At 45.0% G+C, this 15532-nt stretch overlaps 1 long non-coding RNA gene across 29 annotated transcripts; it reads left to right on the top strand.

Moving 5' to 3' along the window:
- The first annotated feature begins 7285 nt into the window (after positions 1–7285).
- LOC125520235 lies at positions 7286–14961 on the top strand. Of its 29 annotated transcripts, XR_007288563.1 has the most exons (9): positions 7287–7871; positions 8290–8365; positions 8440–8496; positions 8844–9053; positions 9230–11011; positions 11480–11555; positions 11755–11814; positions 11939–12001; positions 12761–14961. It is a non-coding gene; the product is annotated as an uncharacterized LOC125520235 (long non-coding RNA). The 29 variants fall into 29 exon arrangements; XR_007288557.1 differs by having other exon boundaries at positions 7286–7871; positions 9230–9415; positions 10890–11814; XR_007288554.1 differs by having other exon boundaries at positions 7286–7871; positions 9230–9415; positions 9576–11814.
- Positions 14962–15532: the final 571 nt, after the last annotated feature.

Below are 15532 nucleotides of genomic sequence, written 5' to 3'. Positions count from 1 at the left end.
AGTTGGAGAAACTGACACCCGCTAGCCACCTTTGTGCAAAGCACGTCGGGAGAACCGGTCTCGCGTAAGCGTACGCATAATGTCGGTCCGGGCCGCTTCATCCAACAATACCGCTGAACCAAAGTATGACATGCTGGTAAGCAGTATGACTTATATCGCCCACAACTCACTTGTGTTCTACTCGTGCATATAACATCAACACATAAAACCTAGGCTCGGATGCCACTGTTGGGGAACGTAGTAATTTCAAAAAATTTCCTATGCACACGCAAGATCATGGTGATGCATAGCAACGAGGGGAGAGTGTGATCTACGTACCCTTGTAGACCGACAGCGGAAGCGCTATATTAACGCGGTTGATGTAGTCATACGTCTTCACGATCCGACCGATCCAAGCACCGAAACTACGGCACCTCCGAGTTTCAGCACACGTTCAGCTCGATGACGATCCCCGGACTCCGATCCAGCAAAGTGTCGGGGAAGAGTTCCGTCAGCATGACAGCATGGTGACGATCTTGATGTTCAACTGTCGCAGGGCTTCGCCTAAGCACCACTACAATATTATCGAGGATTATGGTGGAAGGGGGCACCGCACACGGCTAAGAAAACGATCACGTGGATCAACTTGTGTGTCTAGGGGTGCCCCCTGCCTCCGTATATAAAGGATCCAAGGGGGGGTGCGGCCGGCCCTAGTAGGAGGCGCGCAGGAGGAGTCCTACTCCTACCGGGAGTAGGACTCCCCTCCCTTTCCTTGTCCAAGTAGGAGAGGGGGAAGGAAGGGAGAGAGGAGAGAAGGAAAGGGGGGGCGCCGCCCCTTCCTCCTTGTCCAATTCGGACTAGGGGGAGAGGGGGCGCGCGGCCTGCCCTGGCAGCCCCTCCTCTTCTCCACTTTAGGCCCATGAGGCCCATTAACCCCCCGGGGGGTTCCGGTAACCCCCCGATACTCCGGTTTTATCCGAAACTTCCTCGGAACACTTCCGGTGTCCGAATATAGCCGTCCAATATATCAATCTTTATGTCTCGACCATTTCAAGACTCCTCGTTATGTCCGCGATCATATCCGGGACTCCGAACCAACTTCGGTACATCAAAACTCATAAACTCATAATATAACTGTCATCGAAACCTTAAGCGTGCGGACCCTACGGGTTCGAGAACAATGTAGACATGTCTCCGGTCAATAACCAATAGCGGAACCTGGATGCTCATATTGGCTCCCACATATTCTACGAAGATCTTTATCGGTCAGACCGCATAACAACATACGTTGTTCCCTTTGTCATCGGTATGTTACTTGCCCGAGATTCGATCGTCGGTATATCAATACCTAGTTCAATCTCGTTACCGGCAAGTCTCTTTACTCGTTCCATAATACATCATCTCGCAACTAACTCATTTAGTTGCATTGCTTGCAAGGCTTAGGTGATGTGCATTACCGAGAGGGCCCAGAGATACCTCTCCGACAATCGGAGTGACAAATCCTAATATCAAAATATGCCAACCCAACATGTACCTTTGGAGACACCTGTAGAGCTCCTTTATAATCACCCAGTTACGTTGTGACGTTTGGTAGCACACAAAGTGTTCCTCCGGTAAACGGGAGTTGCATAATCTCATAGTCATAGGAACATGTATAAGTCATGAAGAAAGCAATAGCAACATACTAAACGATCGAGTGCTAAGCTAACGGAATGGGTCAAGTCAATCACATCATTCTCCTAATGATGTGATCCCATTAATCAAATAACAACTCTTTGTCTATGGTTAGGAAACATAACCATCTTTGATTAACGAGCTAGTCAAGTAGAGGCATACTAGTGACACTCTGTTTGTCTATGTATTCACACATGTATTATGTTTCTGGTTAATACAATTCTAGCATGAATAATAAACATTTATCATGAAATAAGGAAATAAATAATAACTTTATTATTGCCTCTAGGGCATATTTCCTTCAAAAACAAGACTAGCAAAGCCACCCGAATGTGCCGACAAATCCCGATAGGAGCTGCACATATCTCTTTCTCAAGGCACACCGGATTGTCCAAGGTTCCGGTAGGCCAGCCCAGAGTTGCCCCTGGTGGCCACCAGCAGCTGACAGGTTGGACCAACACTCAGAGGAGCACTGGCCCGGGGGTTTAAATAAAGATGACCCTTGAGTCTGCAGAACCCAAGGGAAAGAAAAAGGCTAGGTGGCGAATGGTAAAACCAATGTTGGGCCTTGCTGGAGGAGTTTTATTCAAGGTGAACTGTCAAGGGGTTCCCATTATAACCCAACCGCGTAAGGAACGCAAAATCCGGGAACATAACACCGATATGACGAAAACTAGGACGCCAAGAGTGGAACAAAACACCAGGCATAAGGCCGAGCCTTCCACCCTTTACCAAGTATATAATTGCATTGATTAGATAATAGATATTGTGATATCCCTACAAAATATCCATGTTCCAAACATGGAACAAGCTCCAATCTTCACCTGCAACTAACAACGCTATAAGAGGGGCTGAGCAAAGCGGTAACATAGCCAAACAACGGTTTGCTAGGACAAGGTGGGTTAGAGGCTTGGTTTAACAATATGGGAGGCATGATAAGCAAGTGGTCGGTATCGCAGCATAGGCATAGCAAAAGAGCGAGCAACTAGCAAGCAAAGATAGAAGTGATTTCGAGGGTATGGCCATCTTGCCTGCAATCCCGCAAGGAAGAAGAACGAGTCCATGAAGAAGACAAACGGACGTAGTCGAACGGATCCTCACAACACGACGTTATCGAAACCAACCCAAAGAAGCACACCGGAAAGAAGCAAACAACATAGTAAACAACCACCACATAAAACATGGCATGATGCACAAACAATTATGATGCATGTCCGGTTTGATGAAGCATGGCATGGCAAAGTGCACAAGCAAACCTACAAATTAAGTGGAGCTCAATATGCAACTCCGTTGCATATTGACGGAACACCACATCAATTATTTAGTTCACTCACGGTTAGGTACTCAACAATATTAAATGTTGGTTAGCATGGCAAGAGGTGAAGCATAAAGAAAACTACCTATCTAGGCACGTTTAAATGAGGCCGGAAGCAACGAACAACAACTCCGGTAAATCCCCATATGCAAAAATTAGGTTGGTACTATTCTATCCTAAACACAATTTTAGAGTTGTTAAACATGCAAAGTAAAGCCACCATGTTAAACTAGGCATTTTTCCACCCCATTTACATATAAAGTTTATTAAATTCGGAGTTACGGTTATTTAGTTATGAATTAAACCATTTTAACATGGCATTAAGCAAAAATTACACAAACAACATTTTAAACATAGATGAAAGTGGCAAATTATTAATCTACACAAAATTCTAAGCAAGTTTCATATATAACTTATTTTAATCTGATGCACGGTTTGTGAGATATTAAATGCATGCACATGAGGGTCTTCTCTGAAAAACTGACATCTCTGGATAAAAAACAAAAAACCCCATAACTGAAAAAAACGTAATGGGCCGAATCTAAAGCATGTTGGGCCAGCAGTGCACAGGGCGCTGGATCTGGGTCTGCTCACCTAGTGGCCTTGGGCCGAGTCGAAGGGGAAGCAGGCCGGGGCGCTGCTGGGCCAGATCTAGAGGCGCTGGAGGGTGGCCCAGGCGAGGCAGTGTGCGGTCAACGCGGGGTGCGGGGCGAGGTGCTCGCTTGGCCGGATCGAACAGGCGAAGCAGAGGTTTGCGGGGGGGGGGTGCGTCCTCATCCTGGAAGAAGCAGAGGACACCGGCGGCGGTGGACCTTGCGGGCGCGCAGAGGAAGGTCGAAGACGGTGGGGCAGCGCCGGATCCCGATGTGAACGCTGAGGGGGCGGAACCGACGGCCGGCGCCTTGATCTGAAGCAGAGGACAGCCGCACATTCGGCAGGGACAAGGACGAAGCTCCGGCGACGGGCGACGCTGGCCTTAGAGACCTGACACGGGAGGCCACGCACGCGAGGCAGGGGACGAGCGATGCAGGAGCAGAGGAGGCGGCCTTGGGTCTCTGCTTCCCAGTTCAAAGAAGAGGCGAGGCGCTGGCCTCGAACGACGACGACGGCGGCAGGAGATGCGATACAGGGCGGCCGCTTCAAGGGGACTCCGGCGAACGGACTTGGCAGGGAGGTGGCTCGGTCTGCGGCTGCAGGTTCGACGGGAGCACAGGGGCGGAACCGGCGGCCGGGCTTGAGGAGGCCTCGGCCATGGAGTCAGGCGGAGCTCCTGTGAAGATGAGAGAGAGATCATCAAAGAACGAGAGAAAAAAGGGAGACATGGAAGGAGAGGAGGAGGGCGATGGGGCCTGGCAGGGGTGGTCTCCGGCGACGTTCTCTGGAGGCGGCAGGGTCGCGAGCTCGATCTCGCTCGATCTGGAAAACGAGGAGGAATTGGATTTGGTTGGCTGGTGTGTGAAATCGAGGAGGGGATGGATCCCGAGAGGGATTTGGTGTGGCGGTGGCAGAGAAGGATGGATGGGACAAGAGGCCTAAAATTTAGGGTTAGGTCCTAAATTAGACTAGGGAGTCTATATATATAAGGAAAGAGGGGAGTTTGGATCATCTGATTGAAATCCGATAGTCGAGAATAAATGGGTTAGGAAATCCAAATGAGAAAACGGTGATGTTTTGTAGATGTTTGGGGATGATCCGGACACAACGGTGGCGACTGCTCGGGTCGGGTCCGGGACAACTTTCCGGACGCGCGCGCGAGGAGAGCCGCGGGCTGACGAGAGATGTTAGATTGGACCTGGCGGTAGGTCATGAGCTGTGTAGACGGTCTCGAGCTGAGAGAAGAGAAGAGAGGGAGGACCGGCGACTGTTTTCGGAGATCGAAAACGTCCGACGTTAGACCGACTATATTGCTGCTATAGTTAAACGTTGGGGCGTCAAACGAACTTCAAATGCGATGAAACTTGGCAGGTGGCCTACTAACAACAAAACAATAGTGCACGCCAACTCTCATCCCATTCCGAGAACATTTTTCGGCCACTTATAAAATAATATTTCGGACGTGCTGCGGGCGCGTGCAAGTGTGTCTGGACTCAGAACGGACAACGGAAGGAACGGGGAGACCTGGACAGATGCAAGTTTTGAAAACATGATGATGCAATGCACATGATTACATGACAAGATGCAACACACAAGCGAATGACAAGGCAACGACAGCGAATGACTGGAAGACACCTGGCACGTCGGTCTCGGGGCGCTACAGTCACCGCCACCACCTATCGCTCCGATGTGTTGCGATCGCCGCCATCGCTGCCCGCTGCTTCGCGATGCTGCTATGGCCGCCACCACCGCGAGGAATGTCCGAGAAATTATTCTTCATTTTATTATTGCTTGCGAGATTATTTTTAGTTCAACAACTGTCATACTCAAATTTCATAGTCTATGGAAAACCATTTAATTTCAAGAAACAGAAACTTGTCTAATCGACAACAATTCTATTACCGTCGTACATCAAATTTCATATTCATCATCCGCTGCCTTCGTGGAAGATCATGCGGCACATCAACAACAGAAGGACTCAGCATGGAGGAGCCGAGTCAAGCGGGTGCTGCAAGTTAGACGACTTTAAATCGTGTGGGGAGAGCGTGACACCAAACTACTCCACCTCCTCCTTCCCTCCTGGTCCTCGAGCTGCCGTGGTGTATACACACGTCATTGTCGAGGGTTGGGGTCGCTCACAATGGCGGAATAAAGGTGACATCATAGGTAGATCGTCGCATCTGTCATGGGGAATGGCCGAGAAGCTCGGGCATGGCTGAATGGAGTAGATCCAGACGCCGACTATGAGGAGCATCTCTGTTCACGCGCTGGCCTAGGGCCGCCGTCTCCACCTACCGCTCTGTGATGTTGCCGCCACCATCACCACCCACTGCTTCACGATGCCTCTATGTCCGCCATCACCGCGAGGATTTTCCGAGAAGCCATTCTTCATTTTATTATTGCTCGCCAAATTATTTTCAGCTTAACAACTGTCATACTCAAATTTCATATTCTATGGCAAAATTTCAATAAACAAAAAGAGGTCTAATCGACAACAATTCTATTACCGTCATACATCAAGTTTCATATTCGCCGACCACTGCTTTCGTGGAGGCTCCTACAACACATCAACAACAAAAGGACCGAGTGTAGGGGAGCCCAATCGAGTGGGTGTTGTAGGGTAGATGACTTTAAATCGTCAAGGGAGAGCGTGACACCACAACTTCTCCACCTCGACCATCACGCTTGGTCCTCGAGCTGCCGCAGAGCGGGCACACGTCACTATTGGGGGTCGGGGTCTCTCACCATGGAGGGAGAAGGGTGACATCCAAAGGTAGGTGTGCATCATGGTGTGCATGCAACTTGATATAGAAACCCTAGTCTAGGGGAGAGGAGTCGAGCAACGGAGGCGTAACCTCATTCTGTACGAGGATCCGTATGCAGAGGGGACTCAACCTTTGTAGAAACACATAGAGAGAAGAGAGGCTCGTGTGGTGCAGGGTGAATCGAGAATAAAAAATCAGTAAAATCGGTGGAAGAGGAACGATAAAATATGAGTAGGGTATCCTTTCGATCGATGGGAGCCGTGGATACCAACTAGGACTACTATGGATTGCCATTTAATAATAAATGGAGAGATTCTAGACATGTGGTTGATTCCTTTCCACAAATGTTAACTTGTGTTATCAAACATGGATTCCTTTTCATAGTTTTGGTCTTTAAAGATTGATTAGAGATCACCGTTATTGATTTTTTCCATAACGATGTTACTAAATATACCGATCTGCATGATTTGTGTAGATTTTTTAGATAAAACCTAGATTAAATAGATTAGTGGGCTAAAAATCAGCTTAAATAAATTGGTGCGATAGAAAAAATCGACAGGGAAGTTTCACTTGAATGGTGGCGACACGGATAACTTACCATGGCATATAGGTTTGTGCCGATTCTAATAATATATGTGTACAAAATAATAGGTTGGTCATAGAAAAAATGAATTAGAAGTAAATGAAACAAAAAACGAAACTTAGAAAAAAAGCATGCACACGTCACATGGGCCGGCCAAATTTGATTATTGTCGATGTTTTGGTATGATTTAATCTCTACTCCTAATAAACAGTTGATAATTTCTGCCGGTCAATTTTCGTCCCACCTCTTCTGATTTTTTTTACCTCCTCCCACCTTTTACTTATCCACCAGAAACCGAAAAAACTTTCTTGTGGGACCCCAATCCGCACCCATCCATGTAACAAAAATAGACCTACGAAGGTTAACCAACGAAAAAAAGACCTATGAAGATTAACCAGCGACAAAAAAAACTAAACCTATCGCCCGCTCCCTCGCGCCCCTGTTGCTCCCTCCTCGATCCCGATCTGGATAGAGGGGACGAGGAGCTCCTGCCTCCCCGACGGCCGACCTCCTCCTCGCCCCGCTGCTTTGTCCGGCGCCGCCACGGCCTCTGGAGCCAGGGAAGCCATGGCCTGAGCTCGGCCTGGAGGTCCCCGCCGCCGTCTCCTGTAGCTTCTGCCCCGCCGCCTCACCGCCCGAGCTCGCCGTCGCACCAACCTCGGCTCCGCGCCGCCGCCGGCTCTGGTCGCCGCGCCGCCACCGGCTCTGGCGTGGATCTGGGCATGGCAGCGCGAAGTGGCCGTTTCTCTGGCTCGATCTGCTGCTACGGTGTCCAGGCGGCCGGAAGGAGATGGTCGGTGATTGGAGGGGCTGTAGGCGCGCTGGTCTTACACGGTGAGGGTTGGCAAGGTGGGCTACTCGGGTCCACTGGTTGGATGGTTAAGGTTGCCGGCGAAAGCTGAACTCTGGCATTGGCCGGAGTTGTCGATGGCGGCACCGGCAGGCCGTTTCCTTGCTGAAGGTATCAATGTTGCAGTTCTCACCTTCCACTGCCCCATGCCTCCCCCTGTGATTCACTGAAAACCTGATTCTTTTTCTTAACCTGAAGGTATCAATGCTTGGATATGAACTCTGTTGTCATCCTATTTTAACAATATTAGGCCCAAATTTAATGTATTTTCATAACGTTGAGCTCTTTTGTCATCCTATTTTCTACAATCTTATGCTATTCTTTTTCTTCCATTCGTTTGCTTAACATTATATTCTCTGTAGATATGTCAAATTTGATGTGTTTGAAAGATGACTAAGAGTAGCAGTACTGTCGTATGGCCGGCTTAATTAATATTCCAACCACCAATCATGGCTACTAACTACCAAGAAAAGCAGTCATATGTGTACCTTTACTAAGAGTAGCAGTTCCTGAAGTTTATATATTGCAGACTGCGGTGTGGTGGTCAGTAAATCATGTCAAATGTTGTAGGGTGCTCGAAGTAATGAGTTTGCTGCTGCTTCAAGGTTGGAAGAAACATTCAACTTCTACCATACTACCAGTCCTGATGTAGCTAAGCTTTTCCACATTGACCCTGCAGCCAAGTGCACCTCTGTAGTCTTGCTGAAGAAAGAGGAGGAGAAGTTGAACGTATAAGGTATTTTTATCACTAACTTGGTTCAGCTTCCAGCAGCTGCATTTTCTTTCTATGCGTATTAGATTATTTGACCTATGAATTCAATATAAATGTACCGTACTTTGTGCTGACAATGAGTTCAGAGCATCTAGCATTGCCGAAGTCATATCGGTTAACACACTAACACTGATCACCACCCTCACACAGGAAAATGCCTCTGCGATATTTGATAGTCCAGTCAAGAAACCAATATGTTCCGTCCTCCTCTATTTTGCAATAACTCGCTCGGTTTTCCCGATCCTTCGTGTCCTTTTCCTATCAAGGCTGGTAGTTATTCCTCTTCTTGATTGTTGTGTGTGTCGTCACAGGTGTCGTGGCCGGAGGCCACATGGACCCCACCTCCGCCGCAGGGGCGACGTGTATTTCCTCTTGCTTCACCGCCTTATAGCCAAGCAGACCAGGAGTGACCTCCTCTCCTACTACACCAGCGGCCTTCACTGGCTCTGGAGACATGGTGGCCATTGACGCTCCGACGCCGATGAGTAATCAGTTCCATCATTGACATATAACCTGACAAGGTAGTGGCACATGCTCTCCTCATCGTGATATGATCTAATTGTTGTTCGCTTGATCTTGATGTGTCGTTTGCTGCCTGTTTATCTTTACTTTAACTGCTCACTACAGAGTACGGTTGTCGGTATATACTCTCATTCCATGATTTATCTTTACTTTAACTGCTCACTTCATCTCACAGTTGTTGGGCAGGATGGGTTCCGTTGGCGTTGTGGTCCAGACACAATAATTCTTTGAAGCAGCACCGTAGTGGAATGATGTAAAAAAAGTGTGATGTGCCACAATTTGGATGAAATGATTTCTAGCTGCTATGAGGAACGAAGCTTAATCGGTGACTGCACTCTTTTTAACCAAGCTTCAGTCTAAGGTAAGTGATACCACATATTATGACTCCTCTTTTTAATCTTCTATTTCTCATGCTGAAGTGTTGCTATTAATACTTGTATGTTAATTTAGCTATTGGAATCCTTCGTCATCTTCCTGTTTGGTTAGTAATTATTTGGGAGATAATCACTTTGGGGTTTCAGGCACCTTGGTATGCACATGGCAATGCAGAGCCCAAGAATATGATTCTGGACAGTAACCTGTAGTTTCATCAACCATACTTCTGGTCATACTACTGTACCTACAATCACTCTCATTCATTTTTTTAGAGGAACTGCATTTCACCGATCTGGACATTCTGTTAAGGAATTTGAAAGGTTCAGGTCATACATGATTGATATGTGCATTTAATTGCAAGGTCAAAACTTTTACTAAGATGCTTCTTTGCCCCATTACAAGTTATGAATGACACACTTATTTTCAAGTTTGACGTCTAATTGCTCCCTTCTTCTTGATGCATAATTTTCAGCAATCAAGGTTGGTCGCTACCTTACCCTGTCCTCGCATAGTTAATAGAAATCCAATTTAAGGTTTTATAATTAAATACAACGCCAAGAAGTACTACCGCGGGCATCATGTGTGCTTGAAACAAATCTTCTCTTTTTCTAAAAGAGTGGTATCAATTTGTTCGGAATTAGAATATTCCTCTTTTTGAAACACTCACATGTCTTTTGATTATTCTAACCTGGGACTAAGTACAGTTGGATGCAAGCTTGATATGTAAGTACGTCTTAGTTTAATTATTAGTCCTTGACCATGAGCAAGAATCTAGCTAGATGGGCTTTCATGTTACACATATATGCTTGTTACTGTTTTGCGAGCTAATATCTATTAATTAATTAGTTAGATGCTTGAATTAACCTGTACTAACTATTATTGGTTATCACCGTCCACTGTCTTCGTTTGGTTGTAAGTTGTTGACCATTAGCAAGAAGCTAGCTAATTGTGTGTGCATGCCACACACGTGCACATATATCAGTTGTTGCGAGTTAAGATCATCTGCCAACTACCTTTATATGTAATTGTGTGCTGCATTCTCACTGCTTCCAGTAGATACTATCATTTCAGAGTTCACCTAAAATTTGCAATGTTCAAATTTTTGGGATCAAAATACAACTTTTTTTAAATTTAAGCCAATATAAAGTGTGTGCAGGTTGACTTTTAAACCATTTTTGCTTACAAGAAGCTTATCAGTTGTAATGTTTAGCACCTACATAACCTGATGGTCCTGTAGTGACTTGGGATTGGCGATTAAAGAAACATGGGTATCGAGCATATTAATGCGAGAAGTAGATATACAATATGTTATAAAGGAGAAGACAAGTAAATATTGAGTGTGAAAGATAAGTATGATTTTTTTACTATCATATGAATTATTGAATTTAATCTGGTATTCAACCCCTCAAAATTAGATTTAATACATGCTACTACACCATTACTTATCTCTATTATTAAAGGAGAATTTGACAAGTAATCAAGCAAGTCATCACTATCGTCGATGGAAGTTGTCGTGCGGAGATGGAAGTTGACAAGTTTCTCCATGAAGCTGATCTGATGTGAAGCTTGTGCCAGATAAAAGGTTAATTGAGTTCTCATCTCCAATATGTGTGCATTCTAACTATCCTTGTTGATTCAGTGGTTCCATGATGCTACATTTCACATGTTTTTCACCTCTTGATGCTACTATGGACAGAAGGCGTTTACTAATTTGCACTTTAATTTTTTTCTGATAAACTGTGCCAATATCACCTGCATTATGATTTTTAAATTAGTGATCCCTGCTATAATGTAACGTGCCCACATAACAAGTATTCCGCAATCTTCGCAAGCATGTATTTGTATGTCTAACTGTAGGTGGAAGAACAAGATCCACTGTGTGTGCAACGGCAACAATAAATATCATGTCATTAGGGAGACTTCTGATAATTCTACTCTGCATTTTTTTTGCTTTAGTAGAAGTGTTCTGCCGCATTATTCAACTATGTGTGACCAATCTGACACACCTCAGGAGTTCTATATATATATATGGACTGAACAATTGATTCAGGTTTTTTTCTCAAGTGGGGATGCAAATTGGGCATCAAGGTGTACGACAGAGGATGACAAACGATTACGTTCTGCACGTTAGTCCGCGTACAACTTAAAAGTTGATTGATACTTTTCATTTTATATTGATGTTCCCTCCAGCGAGAACAATTTTTTTGACTGGATGTGTTTAATTAGATATGCTCTTTTATTTGTGCGAAGTTGTTCAGACTTTTCTTTGATTCATTATTTTAGCTGCATAAAAAAGGAGTATGAGTACTGTTTGGTTCCATGCAGGACCAACCAAGGAAGAGAAGCAAATCACAACCCTTTAGTTCATGGTCTAGGAGCAGGAAGGTACACATCCATCTTTGTGATATTCTGATATGAATATGCATAGTACTATGTACAGAATCCCTCAATTGTGTAGATAGGTCATCAAGTAATGGTTAGTAATTCCTACTTCTGCTTCACCTTTCAGTTAATTATCCGCTTTCAAGTATTTGTTGCCGAAGTGAGCATCTAATTGCAGGAATTCTGTGAGGTAACCATCTCAATCTTTTTGTCACAAGGCTCTTGCGCGGCAGAGATTTTTGCTTGGTCATAAATGAATTAGTTCCATTCTTTGACAGTAAGATACCTCACAGAATTCCTGCAATTAGATGCTCACTTCGGCAACAAATACTTGAAAGCGGATAATTAACTGAATAGTTCACTTTAGATCACTTTCTGGATAGTTCTTGCGAAACTATTATTTAGTTAGAAGGCTGATTGCTGATGAACATTGATTTTAACTATAAACATATATATTCACATAATGTTACAGTTCATCCCAAAAATATAGTATTCGCTGGTACACGATTTGAGGCATAGGAGGGAGGGGCATGTTGCGATGTCGTCTTTGGTCATGGCTATAGCTTATGAGAAGAATGGGATTTATGCTTTGGCAGACTGCCCCGTGGTTAGCAAGTCATTATTGCCGCCTCCGCTTCCCAAGTTGACTCGGCTTGCTGTTGGTGTGTGCTGCTTCTGCAGCTCCTGCCGGCCGCCTCTTAGGTTGGGTTTTGCTACCACTACTGAAGTTTCCATTGCCAAGGCAAGGCGTCGTCGTCTTACTTGCAAGGCACACATTGCACTGCGGGCAACATTTTGCTATGCATGGCCACTCATGTCAAAGCTGGGTCCCAGTTTGACGACCTCTCTACCAAGTCTCCATGTTCTTCTTCCCTGTACTTTCTCCATCTGCTGTTATACTCTCTTGCAAGTACGGCTTATCCAGTTTGATGCCATGTTGCTTCGGCAGTTGTGTATTAACCCCTCAAGGAAGAAGGGGGGGGGGGGGGGGGGGGGGGGGGGCGGAGATGGAAGTTGTAGGCGCGTGCCCCCGGCCGACCGTCGTTAGACCAGGATGAGCTAGCGGCGGTGGTCGTCGAGGACTCTAAGCATCCGCGGATTGTCGTGGCGTAGTGGTGCCACCGACGGCACCAACATCAGCAGTAGATGCAACAATGGCGGCGGCGGTAAGAGACATAGGCCAAGGATAGGGATAGAGCAACTCAGCCACAATAATGTTTTACTAATTATGAGATGTTTCTTATTTATTCTGGATATGATCTACTCCCTACATTTCATAATGTAGTGCTCTTGAGAGGTGGAGCATTAAAGAGCAAATCAACTGGGCCAGGCCTTCATGGCTTCGTCCCCTACTTTCTACTGATCCATGCCAACTGCATAGTTATTTACTTTGGAAAGGCCGAGATATATTTCACATTTAACAGAAAAGTTCACACTGCAATTGTCTCTACAAAGTTATGTTTTGTTTTCATTATTTGTTTATGTAACTCAGTTTTGGACTTGGTACTCATCTTGACAATAGTGTTTTTAGATGGTGCTGGCGAATAGATTCAGTTGAGTGGTGGAGTTAGCACTTGCTCATGGTCATGGATGACTCTTCCTCATCAATGGATGTATGTTTAGTACTCCGTCAGTTTCATAATTCTTGTCGTGCTTTTAGTTCAAAGTAGAACCATGACAATAACTACGGAACGGAGGGAGTACTTATTTGTCAAACCGGAGTTAGTATGTGCATGGTGTGTGGTAACTACTCTTGCATTTGAATTTTTTTTTGTGCTTTTAGTCTTTTAGAGGCTTTGTACTCCATTGATACACATGTGGCGTATCTGCAGGATAGATAATGCTTCATTGGTAGCACACACAGTGCATCTAGAGAAAACAATTGCTTTCATCAGCATACGGGGATATATTCTTCAGTGGACATTCAGCTAGAATACATATGCATTTTCCATATACTTCAGAGTTTTTTCTCTCAAGGGAGCTGCATTTTTTTTGAGAAAGGGAATAACACATTGGGTTTTTTTCATGGTATTAGCCACCTCTATTGTGCGTCTCAATCATTTAAATTTTTGGCATTGTACTATCATGCATCAGTTTTGCAATAAATTTGTAGAAGTTTTTGCCCCCAAGAATATAATGAGAAATATTTGCCGCAACTAAACTTTGTTGAGCATGTCTAGAAGGCCACCGAAGAATTTTACAGAACAAGAGAAGATGGCGTGCACCGTATCTTTAAGATGACTTCCCTCACCATGTGGCATGCACTTTTTGGTTTTACTTTAGCGCAATTGCCATGTATGTAAGGGGTGAAATTAGGTTGAATATTACAATTGTAGTTTTTTCTGAACTTTTTCAACACCCCAGCATTAGTAAAATACTCTCCTCATTCCATAATGTAAGACGTTTTTGCAAGCTATATGTTTGTTATACATTATATTGCTGGAAATCAAGAATTTACTCTTTTTGACTAATATTGTGTTTCAATAGTCCATTTCGTGTGTTTCAAAGGGCTGCGATAGTGCATCTTGCTATGCATGGCCACTCATGTCAAAGCTGGTTCCAGTTTGACGACCTCTCTACCAAGTCTCCATGTTCTTCTTTCCTGTACTTTCTCCATCTGTTGTTGTACTCTCTTGCAAGTACGGCTTATCCAGTTTGATGTCATGTTGCTTCGGCAGTTGTGTATTAACCCCTCAAGGAAGAAGAGGAGGGGGAGATGGAAGTTGTAGGCGCGTGCCCCCGGGCGACCATCATTAGACCAGCATGAGCTAGCGGCGGTGGTCGTCGAGGACTGTAAGCATCCGCGGATTGTCGTGGCGTAGTGGTGCCACCGAGGGCACCAACATCAGCAGTAGATGCAACAACGGCGACAGCAGTAAGAGACACAGGCCAAGGATAGGGATAGAGCAACTCAGCCACAATAATTTTTTACTAATTATGAGATGTTTCTTATTTATTCTGGATATTATCTACTCCCTACATTTCATAATGTAGTTTTCTTGAGAGGTGGAGCATTAAAGAGCAAATCAACTGGGCCAGGCCTTTGTGGCTTCGTCCCCTACTTTCTACTGATCCATGCCAACTGCGTAGTTATTTACTTTGGAAAGGCCTAGATATATTTCACATTTAACAGAAAAGTTCACACTGCAATTGTCTGTATGAGTTATGTTTTGTTTTCATTATTTGTTTATGTAACTCAGTTTTGGACTTGGTACTCATCTTGACAATAGTGTTTTTAGATGGTACTGGGGAATAGATTCAGTTGAGTGGTGGAGTTAGCACTTGCTCATGGTCATGGATGACTCTTCCTCATCGATGGATGTATGTTTAGTACTCCGTCAGTTTCATAATTCTTGTCGTGCTTTGCGTTCAAAGTAAAACCATGACAAGAAGTAGGGAACGGAGGGAGTACTTATTTGCCGAACCGGAGTTAGTATGTGCATGGTGTGTGGTAACAATTGTTTTTAAGGCGGTAAGGTGAACTAAGGCGCTGGGGGGCGCCTTATCGCCTAGGCGACGCCTAAGCGCCTAAGGCGGGTATATTTGTAAGGTGCCGGGGGCGCCTTATCGCCTAAGCGTCCAAGGCGGGACGCCTTAAAAACAATAGTGGTAACTACTCTTGCATTTCAATTTTCTTTTGTGCTTTTAGTCTTTTAGAGGCTTTGTACTCCATTGATATACATGTGGCGTATGTGCCGGATAGATAATGTTTCATTGGTAG

The sequence above is a fragment of the Triticum urartu genome, chromosome 7 (assembly GCF_003073215.2).
Source record: "Triticum urartu cultivar G1812 chromosome 7, Tu2.1, whole genome shotgun sequence".
Classification (NCBI taxonomy): Eukaryota; Viridiplantae; Streptophyta; class Magnoliopsida; order Poales; family Poaceae; genus Triticum; species Triticum urartu.
The sequence above is the reverse complement of the archived record's forward strand: the minus strand, read 5'-3'. Positions and strand labels throughout refer to the sequence as shown.